Here is a 19299-nt window from a genome sequence, read left to right as displayed (position 1 = left end):
ATAAATAAATTTAAAAAAAAATAAAATTTGTGGTTTTATCACTGTTTTATATCATTGTTAGCACTGTACACTCCCAACACATAGTTAATCACTCCTAACCCATTCAATATTGAAGTATAATATTTTTCTTATAATTATTTGTTGGTGTGTCTATTTCCTCTAATAGAATACCCCGGTTTCCTTGATGGCAGGATTCATTTCAGGACAGCTTCACCATTGTAATCCTAGTGACTAAGCACTTAATAAATGCTAAAAGGAACTTAGCATGCATGTTGAAATCTGAATATTGTTTTCTTGTATTTTATCTTACAAAGGTGTAATATTTGAGCTAATTGGGCAATTAGGCTTTTGCAGACCAGCTAGCCTAGGACTTGAACACCACATTTAGAACAATGTTTAGAGGAGAAATCTATCATAATCCAAAAAAATAATTCACAAGTAAACTTCTGAAACTTAATTTTTTGAAAATTGGTAGCATAATAAGGGCCTTAGCAATCTTGAGGTCCAATCCTATCATTTATAGATGAAAAAAATGTGAACTCAAGTGGATTCAAGACACTTGCCCAAATGTCAGGAACAGAGCCAGACTCACAAAGAACTGCCTTCTTAACCCATTATTCTTCTGCTATATCATGGAACCACATAAATATGTGATATGACTGTATGGTTTCTTCTACTTTCATTTGTTAAGAATTTTAAAGATTTAAGTTATTTTAGGTATTATGGCAGAGTTTATTCAGTTAATCAACCATATCTTTATAATATGTGAATCCTAATGATCATTATTCATTATTAACTGAGGAATACTATAACTTTAAGGACTTCCACATGTCTTTAGAGACAAATTCCAGACTTCACATTTAATAAAAACAAGCTGAACACTATTGACAGTAAGAAGTACATTCTGATTATACATTAAGAAGTCCTTTCTATTAATTCTAATTTTAGTGCCAATCTACATGTTGTTCTTATTTAAGTGTTTATGTGTATATTCAGAGAGGACATTGTCTCAATAACCTGTGTATACTATTTAACACCAACTTATAAATGGGAAGTGTAGAGACAGTCAATAGTAAAAGAATATACAAAATATTTTGTACCAAGCACCCCTAGTATGCTATAATTTTGAGAGAGAAAAGCTAAATGCACTGAAGCAGAAAAAGGTTTCTTGGATATCTTGAAGCCTCAAAAACTTGGCCAAACTATTGTTCAATGTGCACACAGTTTGTGTCTTCATGCTCAGATGTTGTTGAAACAGCAGACTTAAAAGAAATAATGTCAATGAATCCTACCAAGCACTATACATGACCTCTGGGGTAATTAGCAATCATTCAAAAGCAACAAGACTAAAATGTTCTATTCTTTATTACTGTCAGCTCTTATCTTGATCAGCATTTTAATAAAGATGCTTCGTTTCTAAGACAGTTTCATGAATCAGTCATAATTACATTCTGACATGCAGTGAATAGTAAAGCAAAACTAAATATCACTTCATCAACCTTTCTAACCTTTATGCAAGTATTAACTGTAAATAATTTTTACACAATCCTACAACAGAAAATCTGCATATTTCTTAGCTTTGTACGTACTTTACCCCAAATGAATTTCCTGTGACCTATACCTGAAAAACACAATCAGCCATAATTATCCAGTTTTGTGTGATGCTCAGGTGTTGCCTTTCAGAGTTCAAATCAACTTCAAGTATAAAAGGCTACTTTATTCTACAAATGGCACAATATGCAAAATGGGTTAAGTAGCCAAAAGCATCTCAGAGCATTGTGGCTTGAAAGAAGTCTATCCAGAATCAAAACGTCAGAACAAAAATACACTAAGCAAAGTGACACTTATAAAAATAGATTCATAGATTACACATTAAGAAACGGATCCTGATGACTACTGCAGAAAGTCTTATCATTAAAATATGTAAAAAGAAGAATATTAATTAGAAGGAAATCTGAGAAGTTAAAGGGTAGATTTTTTTTAATGTGATACCAAAATAGTTGATGGAAGAGGGTGGAAATCTATCAGAAATATAAAACTTATGGGTATTATTCTGATACCAAGGATAATATGTAAAACTCTTTTAATACCAGCAACACCCCTCTCCCCAAAAAATACATGATTTAGAGTCTTGAAATAGCTAATTTCTCTGAAGACTAACTTTTAAAAATATTTTAGACAAAGTGAACATAATTCAGTATGGTAATAAATTGATAATGCATTTTGGATGATTTATTGTTTCAGATCTTTGAAGATTTCAAAATAAATGCAATGCTTTCTCAAGAATAATTTCTTGTCTTGTCAGTAGTGGTCACAGAATATCCACACAGAGCTAGGTTCCCAAACCTATATTTCCACTATGTCCTTCAAATAAGTAAAGTTTACAGTAAATCTACTGAGTGATATTGTTAACCAAGCTGATTTCCATTTAAAAACTTAACTATGGTGAAAAAAGAACATATTTACCACTTCACTTTGTGTAATTTCAATTTGAAAGATAAGTTCCTTCTAAAACTAATCTAAAATCATTCCTTATAGGTTTTTTATACATTTTATTATAAAACCACTTTCCTGGAACCTTATCAATCTGAGGCAAAAAAAGAAATATAACAAGCATCTTTTTCATATGGGACTAAAACCACAAAAATGTATAAGTCTTTTATGTGATAATTTTTGTTGAACTCTTCTGTTTAGCTTTCTTGATCATTATTCCTTCCTCTTATTGGAGGTACAAGCAAAGGAGGGAAAAGAAGTGTTGATTTAAGAAAACAGATTTCCCAGAAAAAAAACACAAAACTGTGATTAAGATTTAAACAAAAGCTAAAGATGGCTTCCTCCGAGCACTGATGAGGTCCGCTCCCTCATTACTAACAACTGAAAACTTGTGATGCATTTTGTTTCAAGAGAATCCAAAAGTCCTTGCTATAAAGCAGACAGGGGGGTGCTGAGTCCATTCACTCTTTCTGTATCACAACCATTATGTAAGAAGTATAAAACACTGCCTTTATGCTGCCAAGCCACAATGACTCTTCCTACATCAAAGGATTTTCACCACCAGGGTTTTTTCTTCAAAATTTATTCAAGCTAAGGGCAGAGAGACAACAATTCATACACGCTAATTACGTCTAATTATCTATTCCCTTTTCTGACCAGCTTCGGCCAGTGTTATTTGCTATCTGGATTTCTCACAACCTCCCTTTGCCCTGTCCATCCAGCCCAACAGTGAAGGCTTTGAAGCAAACAGTTGTGGCTTTTTAGAGTTTTCTCAATATAAAGTTCAAGCAAATTAAATAATTATTCTGTTAGTTTTGACACATTTATGCGTTAAATATGAGGACCTCTTGGTTAATTTGGCAAATTCCTCACATCTCTTCATGGCTGGAATCATAGTAACACCCTCTCTTATGGGAGCGTCTCCTCATGCTTTCTTTTCATGATCTAAATGAAATGTTTATTGGATTAAAGTTCTTCTCTGCAGACCTCCACGGTGGCCTATGACAAAGAGCTTAAAAGTTCTATTAATTGGTTTGAGTTTTCAGGGAGGGGAAAGGGAGAATTTTATTTCACATTACATCACTAGCCAAGAAAATTGCCACGTGTAATTAAACTAATTTATCTCATGAGTCCAACAACTAATTCATATTTAAGACACACTTCCTTTCAATCATTTTTACCATTAGAGAATTGATTTCTTGTAATTTAGCCAAAAATAACTATTTATTATTCTAAGAGAAGAGAATTCAAGACCTAACAGTCTATATTTTACACATAAGCAATAGCCTGCTGTAGTCCAGTTTGATAAATATATCATCTATATATTTTATTTCTGATTACATAAATATAAATGTATCATTTATATATTTCATGGGAAATCTATGTTTTCATTTTATGTAAGACAATTACAGAAAATATTATTTTAAAAGGCATACACCCAAAATCACTTTTCCATAGGTAGGCCATGACTAATATAAGATGTACATTCTGCTATCAAGATGAACAAGAATTACATTTTAAATCCACATTACAATAACTTTTAGTCTAGATATTTATTTATTTCAAGGACACAGCACAAAAATACTGTCACAAAGTTTAATGCCTGTTACTATAGCCAATTTGCTTAAATAAATTTTCTCAAACATATAGGAAATAGGTATATGAAAATAGATTTCGTTAATTTCTTCAGCCTAAAATTTAGCAAATTATAGGAATGTTTTGCAAGTCAATAACTCATTTTTGTATCTTAAAACTTTATTAAACACTAAAGTTCAAATGAACACTTTAGTGGTTTATGGGGGAAAGTCATAACTCTTTTCAATTCTGGACTTCAGTCTATTACTTTTCCACATTTTGTTTCTTTCAATCTTTAAGGGATAAAAACCTAACTCCTAAGTAAAGACATTATCACACTAACAAAGAGTTAATCCTTGCTACACTGACTCAGGTGACAACATAGTGGAGGTCAGTCAGTGGAGTTGACACTGACCTCAAGAGCTGATTCGGATTACTTAGCCCTCTGAAATCTCTAGTATTGAAAGTTATAATGAACAAACTGACAAATCAATTTCACCAATGAAATGAAAATTATGGCAGGAAGAAATGGCAAATAAATATACACTTAACAAATCTATAAATCCCAATGCAGGTAGCTGGGCAGTCTGAGCATTAAAGTGTTTTACCTGAGGGTTATAAACAATTTTTTTTAAAGTTTGTAACTAGAAATCACACAATACCAGAATATTCTCAGAGTTCACTATAGATGTAAGATTTCTTAGGAAAAAAAAGTCCTCAGGAAACAAAAACAAAAGCTAATACTCAGCATTTTGAGAGGAGTGGGCAGTTTTAGATAAAGGATGCATAACAACTGAGAAACATTAACAACCAAGTAGAAGAAATAAAGTTATTGCCTGAACATTAAAAAATATTATAAAAATCATAATAATAAAACCATTACTACTTTAGATTATAAAGTATTTTTATTTGTTGCATAGTTAAACCCAACAAATGTTAAACCAAATCAGATTATGATGCTTTCCCAATGGACAACTCTTTATCAGGAAAAGGAAAATTCATATTTATAAGTTAATGCTAGTATCTTATTTTTCGATAATTTAGTAATCTAATATTCATCAAAGGAAAATTATACTGCGGAATGCCTTGTTGGTTATTTCTGACCAGCTTACAGGTGTGATTTTCATAATCTATTAAACACCTAACTCATTTCTTTTCTAATCATTTAATTGTAAATAGAAATTTAAAAACTTAAGAAAGAAGATAGTTTGCTAAAACATTAGTGTGAATGAAAGTTAAAATGCCACATTACTGATAACAGAATCTATCACCATATAGCAAAACACTACATACAATACTACACAGGAACATTTCCCATGGGGAGATTATTTTAGATCTGTCCACATTGTTAAAATGATTAAGGAAATCATAAAAAGGGATGCCTGGCTGGCTCTGTCAGTAGAGCACGCGACTCCTGATCTTGGGGTTGTTAGTTCGAGCTCCCTGTTCAGTGGAGAGATTACTTAAAAATAAAATCTTAAAAAAAAAAAAAAAAGGAAAGAAAGAAAATTATAAAAGAAAGTTAATAAAATCACATGGAAAATTATTTTTTAACTCTAAAAAGTATGAATAGCATTTATCTCTTTAAGGGCTCATTATAGAATGCATCAGACACAATGGTTTATCTAAGTTTAAGTGATGGAGTAAAGAGACAGATTTTTACCCAAATATAAAACAGCTGTCCAAAATATCATAGATGGCTGGAATTTGATCAGATGAGAAAAGCAACAATGCTTGCCAGGCAATCCATGTATCAAGAAAGCCAATAATAGTGTCTAGCTGAAATTAACCTAAGAAACTACTCTTCTCAAAATATCAACTGGTCCTTTCCTTTCAACCACAATGATTTCATTTTTTAAATTATGTATATATATATTTTTTTTTAATTTTTTTTTGAGAGAGAGAATAAGAGAAAGCTCACACACACTACACACATACAAGCTGGATGGGGGGAGGGGAGAGAGAGACAGAGAGAGAGAGAGACAGAGAGAGAGAGAGAGAGAGAACAAGAACCCCAAGCAGGATCTGCACTGTCAGCACAGAGCCCTTTGTGGGGCTCAATTCCACGAAAAGTGAGATCATGATCTGAGCCAAAATCAAGAGTCAGACACTTAACCGACTGAACCGCCCAGGCACCCCTCAACCACAATGATTTAAATAATGTTTACAACACAAAATTATGTTCAATGTATATTATACAATGAATGCACATTTAAGATATTATTTTCTTAAATGTAAAAATTGAAGATATTTCTAAGAAAGTTGATCCTAACAAAACTGGTATTTCTCAACTTATCAAATTATTTGAAATTGATACTGAGCCACTGTCTCGTCTTTTGGTTCACCAGAAGCTTCCTCCCTTCTATCAATCATTTATACAGCAAATTGTTAAAATGACACTTTCTGCAAGATTTAAAAATGAATCTATGCTGACACAGGATTTCCACCACATAAAAAAGTCACTCTTCACAGAAAAAAAGTGCTATATACATATGTTATTTTAAACACTTATCTCTCTTTCCTTTGCATGTTGTATAAATCAGGGATAAGAAAACTTTCTGTTAAAAGCAGATAGTAAATATTTTAATTTGAAGGCCGTAAGTGCCACAGCTACTTAACTCTGCCACTGTACTGTGAAAACAGTCACAGACAATACATAAATGAATAAGCATGAAGTTTTTCAATAAAATCTTATTTACAAAAACAGGTGGCAGAGTGGATTTGGCCACTGGCTATAGTTTAACAATCCCTGGTATAGTTTATCACAGTCTAAAATACTGCAGTGTGGAACTAAGATACTTAATTTCACAGAATAGTGCTATGTAGATACCAACATATGCTTTCACAATTATATGTTTATATACTTAGAAGAATTACTTCCGTTTTATTAAAATCACAACAAAGATTCTTTAAGACTAAATCAGCAAAATCAGGACATTGTGTTATATAGTAAGCAAGGAGTTTCAAGTTTGAAGCATGCACAATAATCATAGTATTAACCATCTTTAATATACATAAGGGAATGTTACATACTAAATTTTTTTTTAATTTACAGTAGTCTCCCCCCACCCCCTTATCTGTGATGGATACAGTCCAAGATGCCTAAAACTGCAGATAGTACTGAACCCTATATATCCTATGTTTTATACACACACACACACACACACACACACATACATACCTAAGATAAAGTTTAAATTATAAATTAGACATAGTAAGCGATTTACAACAATATACTGTAATGAACATTATGTGGTTATGGTCTCTCTCTCAAAATATCTTATTGTACTATATTCATCCTTCTTGTGAAGTGAGATAATAAAATGCCTACATGATACGATGAAGTAAGTGAGTGACAAAGGCAATGTGACGTGGTGTTAGGTTACTATTGACCTCTGACAACAGGTCAGAAGGAGGATCATCTGCTTCCAGACCAAGGGGGATCCTCAGGTAATTGAAACTGTAGCAAGTCAAACTGTGGGTAACAAGGAACTACCCTACATGCAATACATATTCTTTTATGGGGGTGGGGGTGGGGATCTGACTTTTAAATACATTTGCAAGTGGGTGCTTGGGTGGCTCAGGTCGGTTAAGCGGCCAACTCACATTGATTTTGGCTCAGGTCATGATCCCAGGGTCATGAGATGGAGCCCCACGTCGGGCTCTGCACTGGGTGTGGAGCCTGCTTAAGATTCTCTTTCCATCTATTCCTCCCCGCCCTCAAAAATTAATTAATTAATTTCCAACTTTCAAGCAAACAGAAGAATGTAATAGTTGTTATGTTATAAAAATCTCAAAGAATTACTAATCACAAAATTTTTAACCTGTAATTCTCATGCTTGTGTTTCTTTTCCATGTGGTTTTTTCCTCCATGATGAATGCCCTTTCCCACTATGCCTGGTAATTTTTATTTGATTTCTAAGTTTCAATTTAAGTATCACTTGTTCTTTGGAAATACTCCTGACATGTACCATCTACTCCACTCAAACTGCTGGTGTGGGTTGGGGCCCCTTTTCTATATTCTTTGGCATTCTATAGTTAACTCAATTACAGAAGTTCCCACCTGACACAAAGAAAATTTTACTGACTTACAGACCATAAAAAAGACAATATTTAACCAGATTCAATGACCACCACCAATGTTTTATTACTCTAATATCTCCATTTAAAAGTTATTAATTCTGACTTAAAGTAGTTTGTTCAAGAAGTTTCATGAGTTCTATAAATCCTACGATACCACATATCCAAAAATATGTATCTGCAGGCTTAAATTTTCGTGACAGCTTGGCTAACAAGAAGGCACATCTTTTTTTTTTTAATGTTCATTTATTTATTTTGAGAGAGAGAGAGCAGGGAAGAGGGACAGAGGGATGGAGAGAGGGAGAGAGAAGGAGAGAGAAAGGGAGAGAGGGAGAAAGAGAGAGAGAGAGAGAGAGAGAGAGAGAGAGAGAGAGAGAATTCCAAGCAGGCCTGTTGCAGGGCTCAATCTCATGACTACCAGATCATAAAATGAGCCAAAATCAAGAGTCAGATGCCCAAACCACTGAGTCACCCAGCTCCCCAACTTTCTTCTATTTAACTGTATGACTCTTTCTTTATCCTTGAAATTCAGTTATGCATCAGAAAAATATATTACCCCTCTATTTTATCTTTATTTTTCTCTTTCAGAAATATGAATTATGTGAATGATTGATCTGTTGTCTGCTTTCCATGTCTAGCATTTTCACTGTAATTGTTTTATCTCTGACTATTCTAGCTACACTTTGTGTGACTTTTCCATAAGTTGAGTCTATTTATCACTAATTTTATTTTTAGCAGTTTCAATCCTTTAACTTGTTTTTCCTAAGATGCTTTTCACTTTTTTAATGTGTCTACCCTCACTCTATTTTCTTAGCTCTGCCACCTCACTTTCCATCTAATCTTGCAGCTACTTTACCTGTCCTCTTATTTCACTGGTACCCATAACTTCTTTATAATTTCTCTTAAAATATAGTAAAGTTATGGGGCGCCTGGGTGCCTCAGTCAGTTTAAGTGTCTGACTTCGGCTCAGGTCATGATCTCGCGGTTTGTGAGTTCGAGCCCTGAATCGGGCTCTGTGCTAACAGCTAGCTCAGAGCCTGGAGCCTGCTTCGGATTCTGTCTCCCTCTCTCTCTGCCCCTACCCCACTCTGTCTCTCTCTCTCTCTCTATATATATATATATATGTGTGTGTGTATATATACATATAGTTTTATCTACAAACGTCTCCCGTTTCCTTAGGTAGTTCTTCCAAAGTATATTCTTCATGTGCTTTTACTTATTAGTGCGTGTCTACCTCTCCTGTTTGTTCCTGCTGCTTCCTTCCTATGCCCACCATTTCACTCTTTTAATAATAGCCTCTGTACATAGGACCTATGTTCATTCCATTTTGCTTTTAGCTAATTCCTTAACCCTGAATGTGAATAATCCTACCCAGATCTGCCGACTTCCTAAGAAGGGTAGATAAAAATTTACCTGCTAAAAGAATGGGTTTTATTATAAAAAATAATACAAGGGCACCTGGGGGGTTCAGTCGGTTAAGTATCTGAATTCAGCTCAGCTCATGATCTCATGTTCATAAATTCAAGCCCTGCATCAAGGTCTGTGCTAACAGTGCAGAGTCTGCTTAGGATTCTCTCTCCCTACCTCTCTGCCCCTCCCCCACTCACACTCTCTCTATCTCTATCTCAAAATAAATTTTAAGAATATGAAAAAGAAAAATAAACAAAAAATAATACAAGATCATTCCAGAAAAGTCTAATGTTAGAATTCTTAGAAAAGTAAGGGATGCCTGGGTGGCTCAGTCAGTTAAGTGTTCAACTCTTGATTTCAGCTCAGGTCATGATCTCATGGTTTGTGGGTTCAAGCCCCACATCAGGCTCTGCAATGACAGAGCAGAGCCTGCTTGGGATTCTCTGTCTCCCTCTCTCTCTGCCCCTCCCCTGCTCACTCTCTTTCTCTCTCAAAATAAATAAACATTTTTTAAAAAAAGAAATCTTAGAAAAGTCTAACAGAGAAAATGTAAATCATCTATAATCTAACTCTTCAGAAATAAGTTCTAGCTATATTTTGAGGTATTTATTTCTAGTAGTTTTCTATTCATGTACATGTACATTACTTTCACAGTTAAGAGTACTGGATATACTCTTGCATCATATTTTTTCACTCAAATTATCTGTGAACATTATTATACATTATTAAAATCTTTTTAAAAATATCATTCCAAGTAAGTATACTATAATATCCCCTCATGTGACTGTACCATCATTTACTTAATGATTCCTCTAAAGATGGGAAAGATGTTCCCATCACTGCTTCTTAAAAATAGTTATCCTGAGGCACCTGGGTGACTTGGTCAGTTCTGTATCCAACTCTTGGTTTCAGCTCAGGTCACGATTTCACATTTGCATGAGTTCAAGCCCCATGTCAGGCTCTACACTGGCAGTGCAGAGCCTGCTTGGGATTCTCTCTCCTTCGCTCTCTGCCCCTCCCCCTTTCACGATATCTGTGTTTCCCTCAAAATAAGTAAATAAAAAAGTTTTTTAAAAAAGTTATCCTATTTTATATTTCTAAAGTATCTGTAAAAAAAAAAAATATGGCTCTGAGCTCCTAAATTACAAAATATCCTGTCTTCTTCTTTACAATTAAAAGCTAAGATGATGGAAACCATTAAAAAGTGAAAAGGCAACCTACTGAATGGGAAAAGATAATTTGCAAATGACTTATCTGATAAGAGGTGAATATCCAAAATATATAAAGAATTTATATGACTCAAAACCAAAAAGCCCCATGTAATCTGATTAAAAGATGGAGAGAGGACCTGAAAAGACATTTTTCCAAAGAAGACATACAGACAGGCAACATACTGCTCAATATCACTCATCATCAGAAAAATGTAATTCAAAACCACAATGAGACATCACCTTACAACTTGTCAGAATGGCTAGAATCAAAAACACAAGAAATAACTCGGATGCCTGGCCAGGTTGCTCAGTTGGTAGAACACGTGACTCTTAATCTCAGGGTCAGGAGTTTAAGCCACATGTTGAGCATGGAGCCTACAAAAGAAAAGAAAGAGAGGGAGAGGAAGGAAGGAAGGAAGGAAGGAAAGAAGGAAAAATATTGGCAAGGATGTGGAGAAAAAGGAATCTTGCTGACAGGAATGTAAATTGGTGTAGCCACTATGGAAAACAGTATGGAGTTTCCTCAAAAAATTAAAAATAGAAATAGCATACTACTATTCAGTAATCCCACTACTGGCTATTTACCAAAAGAAAACAAAAACATTCATTCAAAAAGATATGCAGCGCTGTGTTCACTGCAGCATTATTTACAATAGCCAAGATATGGAAGCAACTCAAATGTCCTTCAATAGATGAATGGATAAAGAAGATGTGGTAGATGTACACAATGGAATATTACTCAGCCAGAAAAAAAAAGAATGAAATCTCACCATTTCCAACAATATGGACGGACCTTCATTATGCTAAGTGAAATAAGTCAGAGAAAGACAAATACCATATAATTTCACTTATACATGTAATCTAAAAGACAAATGAATAAAGAAACAAAAATTAAACAGACTCCTAAATACAGAGAACAAACTGATGGTTCTTGGCAGGTGAAATAGATAAAGACGATTAAGAGGTACAAATTTCCGTATGGAATCAGAAAAGACCCCGAATAGCCAAAGTAATGTTGAAAAGAAAACCAAAGCTGGAAGCATCACAATTCCGGGCTTTAAGCTGTATTACAAACCTGTAATCATCAAGACAGTATAGTACTGGCACAAAAACAGACACATAGATCAATGGAACAGAACAGAAAACCCAGAAATGGACCCATAAACATATAGACAACTAATCTCTGACAAAGCAGAAAAGAATATCCAGTAGAAAAAAAGACAGTCTCTTCAGCAAACAGTATTGGGAAAACTGGACAGCCATGTGAAGAATGAACCTGGACCACTTTCTTACACCATACACAAAAATAAACTCAAAATGGATAAAAGGCCTAAATGTAAGACAGGAAACTGTCAAAATCCTAGAAGAGAAAACAGGCAACAACCTCTTTGACCACAGCCACAGCAACTTATTTGACATGTATCCAGAGGCAAGGAAAACAAAAGCAAAAATGAACTACTGGACCTCATCAAGATAAAAGACTTCTGCATGGCAAAGGAAAAAACCAGCAAAACTAAAAGGCAAACAATGGAATGGGAGAAGATATTTACAAAAGACATCAGATAAAGAGTTAGTATCCAAAATCTATAAAGAACTTATCAAACTCAACATCCAAAAAACAATCCAGTGAAGAAATGGGCAAAAGACATGAATAGACACTTCTCCAAAGAAGACATCCAGATGGCTAACTGACACATGAAAAAATGCTCAACATCACTCATCATCAGGGAAAGAGAAATCAAAACCACAAAGAGATACCACCTCACATCTGTCAGAATGGCTAAAATTAACAACTCAGGCAACAGTAGACATTGGCGAGGATGCAGAAAAGAGGAACCCTTTTGCACCTGATGGGAATGCAAACTGGTGCAGCCCCTCTGGAAAATAATTTGGAAGTTCCTCAAAAAATTAAAAATAGAACTACCCTACGACCCAGCAATTGCACTACTAGGTATTTATCCAAAGGATACAGGAGTGCTGATTCAAAAGGGCACAAGCACCCCAATGTTCATAGCACGACTATCAACAACAGCCAAAGTATGGTAAAAGCCCAAACGTCAATTGACCGAGGAATGGATAAAGATGTGGTGTGTGTGTGTGTGTGTGCACATGTATATATATATGCATATATACACATATATACATACATACATATACACATACATACACACACACATACATACAACGGAATATTACTCGGTGATCAAAAAGAACGAAATCTTACCATTTGCAACAATGTGGATGGAACTAGAGTATTATGCTAAGCAAAATAAGTCGGTCAGAGAAAGACAAATACCATATGACTTCTTTCATGTGGAATTTAAGAAACAAAACAGATGACCATAGGGGAAGGGAAGTAAAAATAAGAAAAATAGAGAAACAAACCATAAGAGACTCTTAAATACAGAGAACAAACTGAGGGTTGCTGGTGGGGTGTTTGGCAGAGGGATGGGCTAAATGGCCGAGGGGCATTAAGGAGGGCACTTGTTGGAATGAACACTGCATGTTATATGTAAGTGATGAATCAGTAAATTCTATTCCTGAATTTCATTATTACATTATATGTTAACTAACTTGTATTTAAATTTGAAAAGATAAAATAAATAAAAATTTTTTAAAAAGAGGTACAATTTCTAGTTATAAAACAAGTAAGTTACAAAGATGAGAAGTACGGCATAAGGAACATAGTCAATAATGTTTGGTGACAGATGGTGACTACACTTACTGTGGTGAACAGTGAGTAATATATAGACAGAATTGTTGAATCAATATGTTGATTAGCTTCATCTGAAGCTAATATAATGGTAAATTTTAATTATAGTTCAATAAAAAAAAAAAACTAAGAGACTTCTCCTTTTGGCCAAAGCAGAGTATTTAGAAGTCAATTTTGCCTTCCTGCCATTAAGCACTAAAACACTGGACAAAACATTTAAAACCTCTACTACCAGACATAATACAATGAGTAGCAAAAGACACAATCCCTGAGATGTGGGAAATAAACCAGTTAAGCAAGCATTACACTTCCCATGGCTTTCTGTCAGAGGCAATTTCTAGACTGCAGCACAGCAGTCTAAATCAGTTGAGGAGACAGTGATCAGAGCTCTAGGAAGTTGAGGCAGTTGGGATTTGCATGGCAGAGTTCAGTAAAAGAGGAAGCTATGCAGAGACAGAGCTCTAGAATATCTGCATAGAGAATGTCTGTAATCTTTGGCTGAATATTAAATTGCACGTGCATAAGGTGAAACTTCACAAGACTGGGGAAAGAACAATCCACCCAAAGCTGGGAGATACAAGCATTCTGAACAGACAGAGTAGAGAGAAGTTGGTGACACTAAGGGGATTCAGTAGAGGCTCTAGAAGGGTCACATTTAGAAGAAAGAGTAAAATAGTCTTAGAGTAAAGGCTACTTGAGACATACTATCAAAGCTTAGAAACAAGCCTCAAGGGGCACCCAGGGTGGCTCAGTTGGTTAAGTGTCCCACTCTTGATTTCAGCTCAGCTCATGATCTCACAGGTTTGTGGGATAAAGCCCTGCATTAGGCTCTGTGCTGGCAGTGCGGAGCCTGCTTGGATTCTCTCTTTCTCCTTCTCTGCCCCTTTCCCACTTGCGTGCTCTCTCTCTCTCAAAATAAATAAACATTAATTAAAAAGCCTCGGAAGGATAAAGCTGATCTGCAAGCAACTTAACCACTTGCCAAAATAAAATTCAACAGCCTTAAAGGAAGTAACACTCAATATAATCATCACAATGTTCATCATCCAATCACAAACTATTAAGTTTGCCAAGAATCAGGAAAGGAGGACTCACAACCGGCGGGGGGGGGGGGGGGGGGGGGGGGGGGGGCGGGGAGGTTAAAATCAGAACACAGAAACAAAACCAAAATGAAAGAAATGAAGGAATTAGCAGACAAGAACATTTAATAAAACGACTTCTACTTCTGGGAAGATGGAGTAGACATCCTTTCTCTGTCCCTCCTGACATGTACAATTTAAAATCCTAGAGATCATATATAAAATAAACATAGGTACATACTAAAAAGTAGAACAAAAAAGAGGTAGGGATCTCAAGACCTGAGAAACAACAGAATGGTGAGTTCTCTGCTTTTCTGTTCAATTCATGTATTCCAGACTTGGAACTGAAGAAGCCAGCATCCCAGAAATGCCAATGGACATGGACAAGGGAGGACCCAGGAAAATGGCAGCATAGCAAAGAAGAAACTTTTCAACAATAACTTGTACTGTGGCAAACACCGCAGTGGAAAAAACCGATGCCACCTGCACCCTTTCCAGCAAAGGCTGAGAGGAGTCTAGAAGTACATTCTCGAAAGGCTGTTAATGAGGCATCCCAACACTCCTGCCAGTGACATCAGAGAAGGCTAAGTGGGGAACTGAAACTTTCAACCCTGGGGCACCTGGCTGGCTCAGTCAGTGGAGCGTGCAACTCTTGATCTCAGAGTTGTGAGTTCGAGCTCCATGTTGGGTGTAGAGATTACTTAAATAAATAAATTTTTTTTAAAAAAGAAACATTCATCCCTGCCAGTCAATAATGAGCACCCCGCCTTCCCTACCCCGATGATGTCAGTGGAACCTCTCCACCAGCAGAAACAAGGAGTACCTGCTCTATAGATGCTGATAAAGAACCTGGACTGCCCCCTATATCTAGCAATAATTAGACAGTGCCTATCCTTCTGTTAGAATAGTGCCCAAAAAGCCATCTAAAACTCAAGTTTAAAGATGACAAACAAATGGCCAATAAGCACACGAAAATATGCTACTCGTCACTGATCACTTGAGAAACATGAATCAAAACTACAATGATTACACACAGAAGAATTAAAAGGACTCAGACAAATATTAGTACACAAGTGTTCACAGCAGCATTATTCACAACAGCCAAAAGGTAGAATCAACCCAATGTCCATCAATAGATGAACAGATGAACAAACAGTGGTATATATGTATAATGGAATCTTATTCCTTAAAAAGGAATGGAATATGACACATACTACAGCATGGATGAACCCTGAAGACATTATGTAAGTGAAAAAACCCAGACACAAAAGAACAAATATCATATGACTCCATTTATATAAGGTACTTAAAATGGCAAATTCATGGAGATAGTAAGTAGAATGATGGTTACCAGGAGTTGGGAGAAGAGGAGAATGGGGAGTTATTATTTAATGAGTACAGAATTTCAGTTTGGGAAGACGAAGTTCTAGAGCTAGGTGGTGATGATGGTTGCCCGACAATGTAAATGTACTTAACGGCACTGATTGTACACTTAAAAATGGTTCGAATGGTAAATTTTATGTTATATATACTTTACCACAATAAAAAAAATTTTAAAAATAAGATCCAAAGTCTCATGACAGATTATGAAAATGTCCAAATTTCAAATGAAATTCATTCATACCAAAAACCAGGAAGATCTCACACTATAAAAAGACAATCACTAGATAAATTCATTCACACCAAAAACCAGGAAGATCTTACACTGTAAAAAAACATCAAGATGACAGAGATGTTAAAATTATCTGATAAAATTACCCTATGCATGTGCAATTTAAAGCAGATATGACAAAAATACTTCCACAATTATGACTATGCTTGTAACAACAAAGAAGCTTGTATCACTACTTAGTAAAAAAATTCATTATAAAAGTTCTATTCACAAGCAATATTTAATCATTCTAAGTCTGCACGCAACTTACAGCCTCGAAATATGTTAAGGTCAATGACAGAATTATCAGAGAAATAAATAGATTCATAACCATAGTGAGAGATGTTTTCCATAAGCTTCATAATAATTGATGGGAAAAAATAATAAGAATTTGAACACAATTAACAACTCCAATCTAATGGGTGTACTGTGTTATATATACTATCACATACAACTGTAGTTGAGTACTCATTATTTTCGAGAATACAAAGAACATTTTTATAAAAATTGGCCATATATTAGGCCATAAAGGAAATTTCAACAAATTTTAAAGGATTTAAGTTGCATGGAGCATATCCTCCCACCACAACGCAATTAAGCATTTGTTGAGAAAATAATAACAACAGGAAATTTCATATGCTTGTTTGGAAATTAAAAAACATACTTCTAGCTAACACATGCGTTAAAAAAGAAATCACAATAGAAATTAGAAAATACTTTGAACTTAATAGTGAAAATACTAAATATAAAAACTTAATGAATGCAGCTATTTACGGGAAAATAAATAGCCTTAAATGCAGTTAGGAAAGAAGGTTGAAAAGAGATTTAAAAAAAATTAATCTCAGTAAATTAGAAAATGAAGAGCAAGATAAATTCAAAGAAAATGCAAGTAAGAGCAAAACTGGAGCCTCCCCACTTAAATGGCAGTGGAAATTATATGTAAGGGTTAGGTTTTGTTTTGTTTTGGTTTTGCCTTGCTTTGCTTGAAGGAGTTCTCCAGGAGGGCTTCCTAGAGGAGATATACCTAAACATTTTCTATATCCTTTCCAGTACTATGGCTTTTTCTTTTCTTTTTTTAAATAAATTGTGGTAAAATATACATAACAAAAACATTATCATTTTAACCATTTTAAGTGTGCAATTCAATGGCATGAAGTACATTCATGATGTTATACAACCATTACTAATGTCTATTTCCAGAACCTTTTCATCATCCCAAAGAGAGACTCTACCCATGAAATAATAATTACCCATTCCCCACTCCTCTCAGCCCCTGTAACCTCTATTTTACTTTTGTTTCTCTGAATATGCCGTTTCTAGGCACATCATATAAGTGGAATCATATAATATTTGTCCTTTTGTTTCTGACTCCTCTCACTTAGTATGTTCTCAAGGTTCATCTGTAATGTAGCAAATGTCAAAATTTGTATTCCTTTTTTATAGCAAAACAATAATTCATTGTATGAATATACCACATTTTGTTTTTTAACAGCATATTGGCCCTCCTCATCATTCCTACTATCTTATAAAAATATTATTGTTTACTAAGAACTTATATAGGCTCTTGTTTTTTTGCAATACTCCAAGCAACAAATCACAAGTTCTTGTAGTGAATTACCAATTTGTTATCACTTGGTTTATAGGAGAGGACATAAAAGAAAAAGTGAATATACACTGTACTTTTTCCCCAAATAAATTTCTATCTGGTTTATAGTCTCTTTTTATTAAACCAAGATTCTCTATTAGTTTTAAGATTGACTTCTGCTATACAGTTCTCTCAGCTGGGTCAAAATGCAAGAGTAACACTAGCATATGTGAATAGATGAAATGTCATTTAAATAAATATGAAACAAACTTTCCTTACAAAGGAAACCTCATATGCCCACCAAAAAAGTTCCAGGGAAACCAGCCACAGCATATATTTACCTGGCTGATGTTTTGTTACATGTGAAAAGTCTTGAATAAATGGGACATTTTAAATACTTTCTTATCCAATAAGATATTCAGTTTCCTAGGAATTTTAGTTTGTGTTCAATTTCAAATTGTACATTATTTATTTCAGTTCTTGTTCAATTTCAAATTTGGATAATTTATCTCTTTGGGTTTCTTCCTCTCTACAAATATATATATATATGTATATATATATATATATATATATATATATATATACACACACACACACACACAATACATATACTATATATATATACACAATACATATATATATACAATACATATATATATACAATATACATATATATATATGGAGAGAGAGAGGGTTAAAAAGTGAAAAAATTAAACCCAATCTGGCCAATTTAGTTGTTTATTAATAATGCTATTATATATTAAAGTATGACAAATTACTGGCCAAAAAATAAGGTTTGTGGTTAAAAAAAAAAAAAGTATACATACAAAGTTCCCTGAGAACCTTTAACTTGTTTCATTCTGTGAGCCTTCTCTCTTTACATTTTGTATGTTTTATGCTACAGTATGAAGATACTATTTTTAGTACCCATTTTTCTTAGCTTCCTTGTTTATATTTTGGTATCTACATGTACCAAATTACTTTGGATTCCCAGCATGAAGAACACACTGTATATTTATTTTCCCCCCAAATGCAAAACATGAATATAAAGGGGAAAAAAATACTAACAGCATAAATCTTCAAAGAGTACTTTTCCTTATATCTATAAATATCTCAGAGAAATTAAAAACCTCTGGGAACTTAAAATTCCTCAAGGAAAAAGATGTTTTAATTCTCCCAAGTATAGCACAGGGAATAAAGTTTGGTACCAATAATTTGAAAAAGACTATCTGACTGTATCTTTAGAATACTTGTAGAAAAAAATAGATTTACTTCTCCTTCTTGATAAGAATTTTTGAGGTTTTAGGTTTTTAAAAATAATACAACCTCATCCCTTCTTCAGTTATATTGCTATAGACTGGGAAAAATTATGTACCTAAGAATTATGGGAGTTATATTTTGGCACATATGCTTATTTTTGGTACTGTTTTTGGTACTTCATTTTGCTTTGTATTATAGATATTTGTGTATGTCCTATATGCCCAACTAGATTATAAACGACT

General features: G+C 34.3%; 1 protein-coding gene across 3 annotated transcripts in view; it reads right to left on the bottom strand.

Moving 5' to 3' along the window:
* AFG1L (AFG1 like ATPase) overlaps positions 1-19299 on the bottom strand; it is a 196818-nt gene that overhangs the window by 73966 nt on the left and 103553 nt on the right. The window lies entirely within an intron of this gene.

The sequence above is a fragment of the Panthera onca genome, chromosome B2 (assembly GCF_046562875.1).
Source record: "Panthera onca isolate mPanOnc1 chromosome B2, mPanOnc1 haplotype 2, whole genome shotgun sequence".
Lineage (NCBI taxonomy): Eukaryota > Metazoa > Chordata > Mammalia > Carnivora > Felidae > Panthera > Panthera onca.
The sequence above is the reverse complement of the archived record's forward strand: the minus strand, read 5'-3'. Positions and strand labels throughout refer to the sequence as shown.